Below are 15100 nucleotides of genomic sequence, written 5' to 3'. Positions count from 1 at the left end.
CAGGGCGGAATTTCCTTGTATGGGCCGTACGGACAATTCTACCGGAAGAGCGCGCGAGCGAGAGAGAGAGAGCGCGTGAAAGCAATAGGCTACGCCCATCAAAGCGCTGGCTCGTAGCCAAATAACCCCGCGTTAAGGCAAAAGTGGATGGAATTTGCTTTTCCGGATTTTCAAATCGCCTAATACTGAAGGATGGAGCGGTCCCAACGATAAAGGTCCCAACGTTGGAACCGCAGGCAGTGAGTAAGACTGCTTCAAATGTCTGTTTTTGCCTATGCCCATCAAGTAGCCCAAACATGATCACGTATTGATCAATGGAGCATGCGATGTATAGTGTGTACATTTGTTTAGCTGGCCACTATATGTGTATGTTTGTGTATTGTAAAAGCACTCCAAACAACAATACACAAAGAATGGGGAAATATGTTGAACTAAATAAGCGCGCTTCTTCATTCAAATGCGCTACTATTCCATGTCTTTCTATGTAAACACTAGCCTGACGCGCAAAACCAGTCCGCTTACTACAAATCATGTCTACACAAACCACGCGTAAACACACACACACACACACACACACACACACACGATATAATTAAAGTATAAATGTGTAAATAACACAAGCCGCTAAGCATATTATATAGTTAGTGTAACTTATACCACATAGAGATGTCCTGCTCTAGTCGTTTTTGCTGCTGCTCCTGTTCAACTTCAGCCTCTGGGTCTGATTCCGGATCATAGATGTATGGCTGTATCTGATTAAAAGCCATTTTTTATGTTGAATAAAGTTTTTTCCCGCTTTTAGGGATGACGCAGCTTTCAGACGCACTCAACACAGTAACAGCGGCGCGCGCTCGACATTCTTTAGCTCCGCCCACACGATACGCCCCCAGCCGCACGGCTTTTTTCGGAAAGACTCGGAACAGCGCATTTTCCTTTTATAATTATAATAAAAATAAAGACTTTTCGGAGATATGCAGGATGAAATGCTACTCTATAGGTACTCAAGATTGACATGAGACTGACTGAAACTGAGTGTCCCCCCCCCCCTTTAAGAAAAACCCTTGAGGGAAATAAGTACATGTTTGCATTCATTTATAACAAATTTTTTTTGAGGCTCACTTAAAAATATGTTACATATCGAAATATTAAGTAAAAAAATACAATTAAAAACCGGAATAATTTTTTTGGGGAGAGAAATAAGTAAATTCTGACACTTATTTTGAGCTTTTTAGGAGGCTAACATGTAAGTTGGTGCCCTATAGGCCAAATAATAATATAATATAATACATTAATATGATATAATATTACAGTGTGTGTGTGTGTGTGCGTGCGTGCGTGTGCTAATTTTCAGTTTAAAGCAAAGACGGATTGACCATATTTAAACATGCAAATTGTGATTTCAACGAGAGTTGGTGCAGTTTTTATGCACTGTATTATCAATGATAAATATACTTTCTTTGTGAGTTACATTCAGAATACTCCAATGCTTGTCACGTGCCTGAATGGCCTCCGAGATCAGAGCCCGAAAATCTGCAACACATCTGAAGGACGTCTGTTGATCTTGACTGATTGAACCGGACAGTCACTGATGGGATATCAGTCATGTTTCTGCCTCATGACACCATAATCCTGTCAGTCAGTCAGTAAGTGCATGAAATACGGCCTGAGATACACGTCACACACCTGAGATCGCTGACTGAACAGCTTTCATTCACACGTCCTCTCTTTTGTCATTGTCTCTCCCGTTCCGGGGTTCTGCATACGAGGCTTCTCCGCGGGCCTACATTAAAGCGTAATGGCAGCGCAGACGTTCGTATTGATGGAGGCTCAGCGTGTTCGCAGGTGAGGGCGGCTGAGGTTCACACAGCGCTCATTACTCAAAGCCCTGCGATCTGACTGATTGCCGCTGCTTGTGTCACTCACAGTAAATGTGAGGAGAATGGGAATTGAGGAGAAATGCTGGGAATTCTCATCCAAAGGACACACTATCATCACACGTCTGTCTCGTGTACTGTCCATGAGCACACGCTTACTCACGTGCTCTAGACAAAATGCAGTCTTTACATTACATATATATACATATACACCGATCAGGTCCTAATTATCATCCTAATATTGTGTTGTTCCCCCTTTTGCTGACCCGTAGTGGCATGGACTCCACTAGACCCCTGAAGGTGTGCTGTGGTATCTGGCACCAAGATGTTAGCAGCAGATCCTTAAAGTCCTGTAAGTTGTGAGGTGGGGCCTCCATGGATCGGACTTGTTTGTTCAGCACATCCCACAGATGCACGATTGAATTGAGATCAGGGGAATTTGGAGGCCAAGTCAACGCTTCAAACTCGTTGTTGTGCTCCTCAAACCATTCCTGAACCAACCGTTCTGATGCTCACTTGCCACTGTTGGCGCTTTCGGCGGTGGACAGGGGACATGGTGGTCATAAAGGGATGGACATGGTCAGAAACAATGCTCAGGTAGGCAGTGGCATTTAAACGATGCCCAATTGGCACTAAGGGGCCTAAAGTGTGCCATGAAAACATCCCCCACACCATTACACCACCACCACCAGCCTGCACAGTGGTAACAAGGCATGATGGATCCATGTTCTCATTCTGTTTACGCCAAATTCTGACTCTACCATCTGAATGTCTCAACAGAAATCCAGACTCATCAGACCAGGCAACATTTATCCAGTCTTCAACTGTCCAATTTTGGTGAGCTTGTGCAAATTGTAGCCTCTTTTTCCTCATTGTAGTGGAGATTAGTGGTACCCGGTGGGGTCTTCTGCTGTTGTAGCCCATCCGCCTCAAGGTTGTGCGTGTTGTGGCTTCACAAATGCTTTGCTGCAGACCTCGGTTGTAACGAGTGGTTATTTCAGTCAAAGTTGCTCTTCTATCAGCTTGAATCAGTCGGCCCATTCTCCTCTGACCTCTAGCATCAACAAGGCATTTTCTCCCACAGGACTGCCGCATACTGGATGTTTTTCCCTTTTCACACCATTCTTTGTAAACCCTAGAAATGGTTGTGCGTGAAAATCCCAGTAACTGAGCAGATTGTGAAATACTCAGACCGGCCCGTCTGGCACCAACAACCATGCCACGCTCAAAATTGCTTAAATCACCTTTCTTTCCCATTCTGACATTCAGTTTGGAGTTCAGGAGATTGTCTTGACCAGGACCACACCCCTAAATGCATTGAAGCAACTGCCATGTGATTGGTTGATTAGATAATTGCATTAATTAGATAAAGGTGTTATAAATACATATATTATAATCAAATCTGACATAAAAGTTTGTTTATATAATGTGTGTATATATACACACACATACACAAATGGTCACAAAGGCTGCGTTTAATACAGTAAAAGCAGTAATATTGTGAAATATTAGTACCATTTAAAAAAGTACTAAATTTAAAAGCTTTTTTAAGTTTATATACATTTTTAAGTTTGAGGGGAGTAAGAGAATGTTGACATTTACTCCTGGCTTCTGTGTTCCTGCATGCCTGTTCTGGAAATCTGATGTTTTCTTTAAACCAGTGCAGCCAAGACCTCACTGGAGCTTGAGAACAAAGCAGAAAACCTGAAAAATTGCAACAATCTAAGCCAAATAGATCTCTGATAATCATTCAGTGGCGCTGAGGTATTTCGTTCTCCACAAAGCCTATACTGAGCACATCATGAGACAAATGTGAGCCCCTAATTCTGGATATTTTCCAGAATTTTTCCATTCGGCAACAGCGATTCAATACAGTATATTGACGATGTTAAGTAGTCATTTAGCAGATGCTTTCATCTGAAGCGATTTACAGTAGACTTATTACTGAGACCGTCTCCATGGAGCAATCTGGGGTTAAGTGCTTGCTCAATGGAGATGAAGCTCATGGCTTGCACCCTGTATTTCCAGTCAGCAACCTTCTCCAACACTGATCTTTCATGCAAAATAGCATAAAAATATTCATGCAAAAATGGATGCATTGCATATTCCACAAGCAGTTTCACTGCTGCCCCATTTAACCCTCTGGTGCTCTTCGTTTAGGGGTTGCATTGGTTGTCTTCCCGGTCATAAGTGACCGGACACCTAAAAATTAAACTTCCTCCACCCCAGTAAAACCAGTGCAATTTATTTTTCTTCAATAATATTTTTTTCTTTTTAATGTTGTATTTTGAGATGATTTGATGGTATTTTCTTAATATTTATGCAATAATTATGGTCTATTTTTGCCATTGAAAATTATACAAAAATATATATATACTATATAATTTATTTTATTATTATTGTAGTATTTCAGGTTAAAATAGAGACTAGGCCTTCAAAAAAACATTTTTGAAGGCAGATTACCATGGGTGTAATCACTAGAGGTCTCTATAGAGAGGCTTGAGAATTCCCTAGTTCTGTTTTGAACACATTTTATGATTTTTTTGTTGTTGATGGATTTGAATATATATTTAAAAAAATCTCAAATACTATTTATTATAAAGTTTTAGAATTTTTTTGTTGTTGTTAGAAATATAGATTTTGTCTGTGAATTTGTGTTTTTGCAGATTTCCCATTCATTTCCTATGGTGTCATTTTTAACCGAAGAGCACAAGTGGGAGTATTTTTTTGACGACCACTTAGCATGCTCGAATCATGCCCTCAATTTTTTACGTAATGCTAGAAAAGTCATATAATTCTGATGAAGCTGTGATTTTAAAAAATTCCAAATGTGGTTCACAGGTTCAGTTTTTCATAGGTGTGTGTGTGTGTATAAGTGTGCATGTGTGAGTGGATGTGTCAAAATCACACTCTTGATGTTTTAGAGTGTCATCCCTTCACTGCTGTGTACTTTTTTCAGCATCATGGCCGATTTGTAGATTGTACACACAAATATTTGGAGAATTTTTGTGTTTTTGCCGATTTCACATTCATTTCCTATGGTCGGTCATTTATGACTGAAGACAATGAACGCTACTTCTTTTTTTACGACCAATTAGCATGCTCGAATCATGACCTCAATTTTTTGTGTGTGTTTACATACCTAATGCTAGAAATGTAACCAAGTCATATCATTCTGATGAAGCTGTGATTTCTAAAAATTCAAAATGTGGTTCATAGGTTCAGTTTTTCGTGTGTGTGTGTGTGTGTGTGTGTGTGTGTGTGTGTGTGTGTGTGTGTGTGTGTGTGTGTGTGTGTGTGTGTGTGTGTGTGTGTGTGTGTGTGTATAAGTGTGCGTGTGTGTGTGAGTGGATGTGTCAAAATCACACTCTTGATGTTTTAGAGTGTCACCCCTTTACTGCTGTGTACTTTTTTTCAGCATTGTGGCCGATTTGTAGATTATACACAAATATTTGGAGAGTTTGTGTTTTTGACGATTTCCCATTCATTTCCTATGGTCGGTCAGACAATGAACGCTACTTTTTTTTTATACGACCAATTAGCATGCTCGAATCATGACCCCAATTTTTTTGTGTGTTTACATACCTAATGCTAGAAAAGTCACCAAGTTTCATATAATTCCGCTGAAGCTGTGATTTTTAAAATTTCAAAACAGAAAATGTTCCGGTCAGAAATGCACCAGAGGGTTAAGTCATCCAACATCTCCATTCTTGAACACAGACATGCGACGTCTTTTATCTGACACGTCATGTGAGGGTGACGGGGTCACGCTTCGATCAACATTTCTGTCAACCTGCTTTTATTTTTAAGCAGCACGACTGAAGTGTAACCCTCTCATGCATGAAATATTAAATCACAAACTGACAATGACACACAAAAAGGATTATAAAAGGTCAAAGGTCACGGTTTTGATGCAATGGTGAAAATGGCTTTTAAAAATGCTATACTGTAGTGGAAATCATGCATCGGAGGATGAAAGGCCTGAGACAGACACATACATATTTCATCAGTGATACCCAAGTTATGTCGGCACATGGGAATTCTGGGTTTTATAATGTTGTCAGAAACAATATAGTGCATTTGAATGCGTAACGAAGTGGGATTTTGTTTGGCATATGTGCATTTACTTTTAATCTGCAGTGTTTTGCGAATGAAAATATTTGTGCGGTCATGAGAACCTCAAATAAATCATGACATAAACCTGTGTAGCGCAGCAATTTATGCGGCACATAAATCAAACATCATCAGGAGATTAATTATCACGACCGGATTAGGACAAGATTAATTATCTCAGTCAAAAATTGTGTTATCCCTTGAAAATATCTACATGTATTTCCTCTGAAAAGGAGGTAAACAATGTACACGCATGAGGAGAAATCAATTAAATCACCTCAGGAGACACCTGAGGACAAAAGTCAAAACGTCAAATGATTTGTCAGTGCGTCATGTTGTACATCTTTCCTGTGGCTGTGCTTAATTAAATCAAATAATTAGATATCAGTAACTAATGTAACGGTGTCTAATTAGTCCTTCCATTAGTGCATAACGGGTGCATCTGAATGTTCTAGACACAAAAAGCACAGTAATTGCTCTAAATAACCTGCCTCATTTTTTGCTTGTCAAGGCAATTATCACCTCTAGTTAGAGTCACGGGATGTCAATTAGAGTGTCAACTCAACGCCCAGCGGGAGGGAACTGAGGATATTTGCATTAATGACATTATATTTACTGCCTAAGGTTCTTAACATTTGGCAAATATAATGCTAAAAACATAGTTTGTTCACATATATATATCTACAGTATCCTATAGAGACAGAGCGTATTTAGGCCACGCCCACCGGGGGGGGAAACAATCCAACGCTCTCCATTGACTTTGCATTGCGTGAGGCTGCATCCTTGTCATTTCGGACTTATAAAAAAAAAAACAGAACAATGTCTAAAAGCTGATATGTGACAAACTGTACAGCAAACAAGCTTAAAAAACACAGAAATAAGTTTTTATACGCTGTCGACCCAAAAAAACGAGAGTTTAAGGAGACAAAAGTGAATAAAGGCAGTAAAACGTGACGCTTAAGCTGAAGAATGGGCACATTTTGGGATCCTGACACTCAGTGTGTCTCAGTATGTCTGTGTGTGCAGTAAATATGTTGTCACTGTTAAGTCAAATATCCAAATGTCAGTTTATATATGATATTTCCTGTCTCTGATTACGTTCCCCTCTAGTGGGTGTACTTCTCAGTGTAATATAACGTGTCTCAATGGTCTGAATCCACTTTTTTGTCCTTAAACGCTCATTTTTTGGGTCAATAGCTTATAAAAACGTCTGGGTTTTTGGTTGTGGGTTTTGCTTAGCTTGTTTGCTGTACACTTTGTCACATATCCGCTTTTAGACATTGTTCTGTTTTTTGTTATAAGTCCGAAATGACAAGGATGCCGCTTCACGCAATGCAAAGTCAATGGAGGGCGTTCGATTGGTTTCCCCCCCGGTGGGCGTGGCCTTCAGATTATGACGCGTGTCGCTCTGTCTCTATAGGGCTGTTGAATGCTTGAATCTGATTGGTTGACGAACATTCTAACACTGTGTCCTAACTACACGCGACACGAAAAGATTCCAGCAACAAGCAACTTGTCTGGGTGCGGAGTATAGGCTGACATTTTTTCAGGAATCCCACTGGATGGGAAACAAAATCACTAACAATCTCGTGATTGGGACGGGAGCGGAATTTTTTCGTAACTGGGAGTGGGCGGGACTGTAACTATGTAACTGTGTATCGTAACACTATGATACCATCTAAACAAATATACTGTTTAACCCTCTGGTGCTCTTCGTTTAGGGGTTGCATTGGTTGTCTTCCCGGTCATAAGTGATCCGACACCTAAAAATGCACCTTCCTCCACCCCAGTAAAACCAGTGCAATTTATTTTTCTTCAATAATATTTTTTCTTTTTAATTTTGTATTTTGAGATGATTTGATGGTATTTTTTTATATTTATGCAATAATTATGGTCTATTTTTGCCATTGAAAATTATACTTTATAATTATTTTTTTTAATTATTGCAGTATTTCAGGTTAAAATAGAGACTAGTCCTTCAAAATACATATTTTTTGAAGGCAGATTACCATGTGTATAATTGTATATGTGTATATTGTTGTTGTTAGAAATATAGATTTTGTCTGTGAATTTGTGTTTTTGCAGATTTCCCATTCATTTCCTATGGTGTCATTTTAGACCGAAGAGCACAAGTGGGAGTATTTTTTTACGACCACTTAGCATGCTCGAATCATGCCCTCAATTTGTTGTGTGTTTACTAGGGATGCCACAATTCTCAATATAATATTGAACCGTTCGGTACGGCATTCACGGTTCAATACGCGCTCAAGTCGTGAATTGCGTTTTTTTCGGTTTTGCATTTAATTAATAATATTTCTACAAACTCTATTATTTGCCTCCATCCCAATACTGAACAACACAACATACACTCACATCACACATTAGGAGTAGAGTTATACTCACGGAACACTATAGTTATTCACAATCAAGAAAGTTCATTATTTGCATGTGTTTTAAAGCCTTGCCGGCTCATTCGTGTGCGCGGTTTTAACATGCGCTTTTCCGAGCGCGCGCACTAAAAGCCTGTCAAACACATGATTACTGGACTAAGTCGTCGTCTTACTGCGCTAATACTGTCATATACACAAAAGGTTAACATCAACAGAGTCGGTTATGTCTAAAGTGAAAGTAAAATCGCGTGTGTCTGTATAGATGCACGCAGGCCTAAAAGTCACCAAGTTTCATATCATTCTGATGAAGCTGTTATTTAAAAAAATTCAAAATGTGGTTCATAGGTTCAGTTTCTCATAGGTGTGTGTGTGTGTGTGTGTGTGTGTGTGTGTGTGTGTGTGTGTGTGTGTGTGTGTGTGTGTGTGTGTGTGTGTGTGTGTGTGTGTGTACTGGTAATCCCTACGTTATGGGGACAAAATGTCCCCACAAAGATGGCAATATCCGAAATCCTCGTCCTTGTGGGGACATTTTTAGGTTCCCATGAAGAAAACATCTTATAAATCAGACTGAGTGATGTTTTTTGAAAATGTAAAAATGCAGAATGTCTCCTGTGATGGGTAGGTATAGGGGCAGGGGCAGGGGCAGTGTAGGGGGATAGAATATACAGTATGTACAGTATAAAAACCATTACGCCTATGGAAAGTCCCCATAAAACATGAAAACCCAACGTGTGTGTGTGTGTGTGTGTGTGTGTGTGTGTGTGTGTGTGTGTGTGTGTGTGTGTGTGTGTGTGTGTGTGTGTGTGTGTGTGTGTGTGTGTGTGTGTGTGTGTGTGTGTGTGTGTGTGTGTGTGTGTGTGGGGATGTCAATATCACACTCTTGATGTTTTAGAGTGTCACCCCTTCACTGCTGTGTACTTTTTTCAGTATCGTGGCCGATTTGTAGATTGTACACACAAATATTCTGCGAATTTTTGTGTTTTTGCCGATTTCTCATTGATTTCCTATGGTCGGTCATTTATGACCGAAGACAATGAACGCTACTTTTTTTTTTTTACGACCAATTCATGACCCCAATTATGTTTACATACCTAATGCTAGAAAAGTCACTAAGTTTCATATCATTCCGATGAAGCAGTGATTTTTAAAATTTCAAAACAGAAAATGTTCCGGTCAGAAATGACCGAAGAGCACCAGAGGGTTATATAAATTAACTATATGTTTTAATTTAATTTTGAACTCAATTCTAGTTACCCTGTCTCTTTATGCACTCCTGTGTGCTTTGGTGTGGCTGGTTAAGTGAATGACGTGCTTCACACCCGTAACAGTTGGTGGCCAATGCCAACCATCAATAATACAAGAGAAAAGAGGCTTCCCCATGCACTTTGTATCCGCGAAAATCATCATTGAAATTGAGTCAGACATGTAAGCCACGATGCAAAGACTATTGTTGGAAAATGATACCTCAGTTGTGCTCATTTTAGGGCAGTCTGAAGTAACCAAAAAGAGGGCATGAACGGCATAAGCCAGCTGCAAGACATTTGTTAGATGGTGGTCCAGTGGGTTAAACTACTGAATTGATATGCAGAAGGTTGCTGGTTCAATCCCAGCGGTCACCACCATTGTGTCATTGAGCAAGGCACTTTACTCCATGTTGCTCTGGGGGGATTGTCCCTGTAATAAGGGCACTGTAAGTTGCTTTGGATAAAAGCGTCTGCCAAATGCATAAATGTAAATGTAAATTTACTGCGCGCGAGTGCATGGCCGGATTAACATAAGGGCTAGGTGGGGGCCCGTGATTGGCCGAGGAAATGATTGACACCCACATATTAAGCGCTGTTATTTAGGCTACTGGAGGGCTACGCGAGTGCATGGGAACATCAAAAGCCATTAAAAGCCAGGTGAAGAAACAGAGCTACCTGATTAAAACGCGCGCGCATCCAACAGACTCGCACTGGATCGTCTCACGCACATCCAACAGACTCGCACTGGATCGTCTCACGCACATCCAACAGACTCGCACTGGATCGTCTCACGCACAGCGCCGACAAACTCGCCTGCCTCTTTCGCAGCTCAATTTAAGTGATAACAAACGCCAGGCAGTCGCTTTATCCATTTGAATTTGATACAAGCGCAACATCATGTGTACAGTAAAGGGTCTGTGGCGAAACTAGCTGAACCAGACTGAATAGCTCTGACCATGTAAACTGAAGTGCTGAGGTAAACTATAGGCTGCCTACACGATGGCTGTAGCCAGCTATGAGGTCTACGAGGTCCGTACCTCTGTATTTTTCCGAGGTGTACATAATAAATGTTGTGAAATAATTGACTAATAGAGTATTAACGCTACTTTATTGGTGCAAGGATATCTTCTCATCTGAGCTGCCCTGCCAGCGGTCTGTCACCGCTCGTCAATGTCAAAATATTTGAGATGACCAATCAAATTAAAGTAGGCAGGCTTTATGTACACAGAAGCTGCTGCATGAGTCGCGCGGCGCTTTCAGTAAACGGTGCGAGATGTAAGTAGCTAAACTGAACATTTGATATTTGACAGCTGTTTTAGGATAGAAATGTTAAACCATGAAAAGGCTATCAGCCAGAGCTCAGCTTTAGGAGGGGAAGAGACAGGACAAGAGAAGGAGATTGAGAGAAGAAAGAGTGATGGAAATGATGAGAGTGATAGAAATGAGAGGGTGATGAAATGAGGAGAGAGCAGGTATGGCAGATAATCTACTGCCCATTAACATGGTTTTGGAATCTTATAATTATTATTCTTTTTTTTAGCCTTCAAACATCTTAAAATGCACATATATAGATCAGAGAAATCAATATTTTCTTGGGGGACCATCCCCCACAAACCCCCCCAAAATAGCTCAAATTTGGGACCTTACAGGTTTGAAAACTCCTTAAGGCATTTGCATGCTCAAAAGTTGTTGCTGTTTCGGGAAACCTGTTTGCTTTGACCTCATATCCCGATGCATTTATGCTGTTAATGTGTTGCAGTCTGGAATATTTATATATAGGCCTACTTAATATTAAAATTGAATATTCAAACCATATATACTCATTGTATCTTTGTGCTTTGAAGATTAATAAAAAAAAAAAATACAAATTATTTCTGTGGTAGGAAACGTTGTGGCACCAAGATCGGCTACTATGGGGGCCCTTGGGTTTGTTTTAGCCCCAGGGCCCTACATGTTGTTAATACGCGGGTGTGTATGTGCGTGCCTGTGTTTGCATAGATGATGTATGTGGAATTTAATGTATGTGCATCGTTGTTGTATTGAACTGAAAGTCATCTTAAACAAAAACAACATTTTGGGTTTTTATTTAACTGGGCATGGGCATGCTGTGATCTGTACTGATTTTTTACTGTAACTGACAGATTCCAGCCAAAAAACACAACACGAGAGTGGGAGGGAACGGGAGTCATTCTCCTGGGATTGGGACGGGACAGGAATTTTCCCCAGTTTTTTCGTGGGATTGGGATGGAATGGGATTTTTTTTGTGGGAGTGGGATGGGAGAGGTTTGAAAATCCACTCCCGTGTCACCCTCTAGTGCGGAGCCACTTGTCCGTGCTATACTTCTGTGTCGTACCTAACTCCACTTTATTCCTATGGGTGACGTCAAGCGACTTTAACGTGCCCGCAAAGCATCCCGGGAGGGTGCCGCTACATTTGAAAAAATGCTGCGTGTCAAAAAAGCTGGCCAATGCCAATCTTTATGCAAATATGCGACGCGACTATCCAATGGAAGTAGAGCACATGGAGACTGGGTATAAAACACAACATTCCCCGCTGGCTCAAAAGCACGCCCATAGCGGTAAACTTGAGGAACGCCCATCAACGTACAAATGAGGGGAAGCGTCGCAACACCATGCTTTAGTCGTGTCGCAAAACTGGATCTGTACCATTAGTTCACACCAGACGCAACTACGAGATGCGACAAATCAATCAAAAACCACAGCCAATCAGAACAGCGCGTAAGCGGGCTCTCGCAGCAAGTGTACAGCACCAGAGATTAATCTCGACGGAATATTCAAAGTACATAATCAAATTCACAAATATTACGCCATTTAAACATTACTAAAATACATACTGAGTTACTAAAACAATCTTTGTCATAGAATATACTTGTTTGTTCACAGTTTGAACGTTCTTGTTTCCATTTGTACAATTTGAGGATTTGAGGTGAATTAGCCATTGTTGCTTTTAGTACGACTACGTTACAAAGCTGAGCACTAAATGTTATTCAAAAAGTCACATTACACGCTTTTAACATGAAATAAAGCACATAACCATGACCTGAGATTATCATTGCCATGTTTTGTGTTGTTGTTCCAGCCATGACATCGCAGGAATAGAAACCGTTTCTAAAATAGCATTGCGTGTCGCCGTCGCGGCTGGTTAGGACAACAACTCAAATTTTTCGTGCTGTTCTTTGTGATCCCATTTTTCAAACTTTAGTTAGTGTGTATTGTTGCTGTTAGAGCATAAATAATACCTGTAAAATTATAAAGCTCAAAGTTCAATGCCAAGCGAGATATTTTATTTAACAGAAGTTCCTTTTCAAAGCCTACAGCGAACGGCCGGTTTGTTCTACATCCCTGTACTTCCTGCTTTAATGACGTCAGTAGAGCAGTTTGTCGACTAACCTCCGCCCACAAGAATACGCGAAAAAGGGGGCGTGGTCTTGTTGCTCCCACGTGGAGAAGAGGAAGTGTTGCGTTCGGTTGCGTATGTAGAGTGAGTTTGTCGCCATGTCGTCGAGACGCTGTTATTTTCATCCCGGAGTCAAATCACCTTTCTTTGGCCAGGGACGCTGTAGTTTGAGCACATGCATCTCCCCGTTATGGTAAGAGGTGTGACCTTCCCGGGCAACGTGTGCTAAGCTGCTGTCGAATCACAACACATCACTGGCACAATCAGAACTCGTTAAGTATTACTGAAGGAGGGACTTCATAGAACAGGGAAATCTTTCAAGCCGTTTTGAGGACAGTGAAAACAGCGGTATACAGATAAGTAAATTGTGTGAAAAATACTGTGTTTTTTTACACGCGAAACATGAACACATGTTATATTGCACACTGTAAACACAATCAAAAACGGGACCTTTAACATGGAAAAGATGCCTTTTATCACGTATCGTGGCGTCGCGTCGTATGTAATTAGGACACGGTGTAATGCTGCGTTCACACCAAACGCGAATAGAGCGCCTGGCGCGAGTGATTTCAATGTTAAGTCAATGGAAAGGCGCGTTGACGCGAATTGGACGCGTATTGAGCGTCTTGTGATGCGCACGTTTCACGTGAGTGGTGCTTTTGTGCATTCACGCGTTTGAAGCGAATTCGCGTCTGACACCCGAGTTGAAAAATTTTAACTTTGCCGTCAATTCGCGCCGCGTTAACCAATCAGGAGTCTGCTCGCTGCGGTCACGTGGTAAAGTGACGTGATGAGAAACCCTGCATAATTTTAAAATTCTACTATTGTGTCACAAAATGTAGTTTTAAGACTTTTTCTGGTGAGAATGTAGTTGTTTAAAGCTCAAACCTGTGGTTTATAAAGAGAGCGCCTATTTAAAAAAAATTATCTTGTGTTTTTGGAGATGTGAGATCCAGGCGAACACCGGGCACTCAGCGCTCATTAACCCCGGCGAGGGCAGCCTTTCCTCGGCCAGTTCTTCTGCCGTCTGCCTCTGGCTCTGCATCTTGTGTAGATGTAATGGCCGATCTTTGCTTTCATGAATTTATAATTTGTTGTCTGCCAAACCGTTTTGACTGAGGGCAAAGAGAAGTTTCATAACTTTATTTTTTTAAGGATATTTAAATATACATGCAGTGAAGATAATATAGGAGTTGCCTGGACCACATTTGTGTGGCTATTAATGCTTAATATATATTTTTAATGAAGATGAAAAGAGGCAGAGTGGTGTTTTATGACATATTTCTCCTGGAGTGCCTTGAACGCGTGTCTATTTCGCTTCAAATGCTCGATTTCTATGCGCGTCCAATTCACCGCGGACGCGTGAATGGATTCAAAATGTTCACGTATCAAACTACGCTCTATTCGCGTTTGGTGTGAACGCAGCATAAGGTTCTTAACATTAGGCAAATATAATGATAAAAACATATTTTGTTCATATATATATATATATATATATATATATATATATATATATATATATATATATATATATATATATAATAATTAATTACATTTATATAGCGCTTTTCTAGGCACTCACTCAAAGCACTTTTACATAGAAGGGGGGAATCTCCTCAACCACCACCAATGTGCAGCTCCACCTGATGATGCGACGGCAGCCATATTGCGCCAGTACGCCCACCACACACCAGCTGATTGGTGGAGAGGAGACAGGGATGATACCAATCGTATATATATATGGGGATGATTAGGAGGCCATGATGGACAGGGGCCAATGGGCACATTTTTTTTTGGCCAGGATGCCGGGGTTACACCCCTACTCTTTATCGAAGGACATCCTGGGATTTTTAATGACCACAGAGAGTCAGGACCTCGGTTTAACATCTCATCCGAAGGACAGTGCTTGTTACAGTATAGTGTCCCAATCACTATACTGGGGCGTTAGGACCCACACAGACCACAGGGTGAGCGCCCCCTGCTGGCCTCACCAACACCTCTACCAGCAGCTACCTAGTTTTCCCAATTTGGTCTCCCATCCAGGTACTAACCAGGCTCAGC

The sequence above is a fragment of the Gobio gobio genome, assembly GCF_949357685.1.
Source record: "Gobio gobio genome assembly, chromosome: 11".
In the NCBI taxonomy this organism is placed as follows: domain Eukaryota; kingdom Metazoa; phylum Chordata; class Actinopteri; order Cypriniformes; family Gobionidae; genus Gobio; species Gobio gobio.
The sequence above is the reverse complement of the archived record's forward strand: the minus strand, read 5'-3'. Positions refer to the sequence as shown.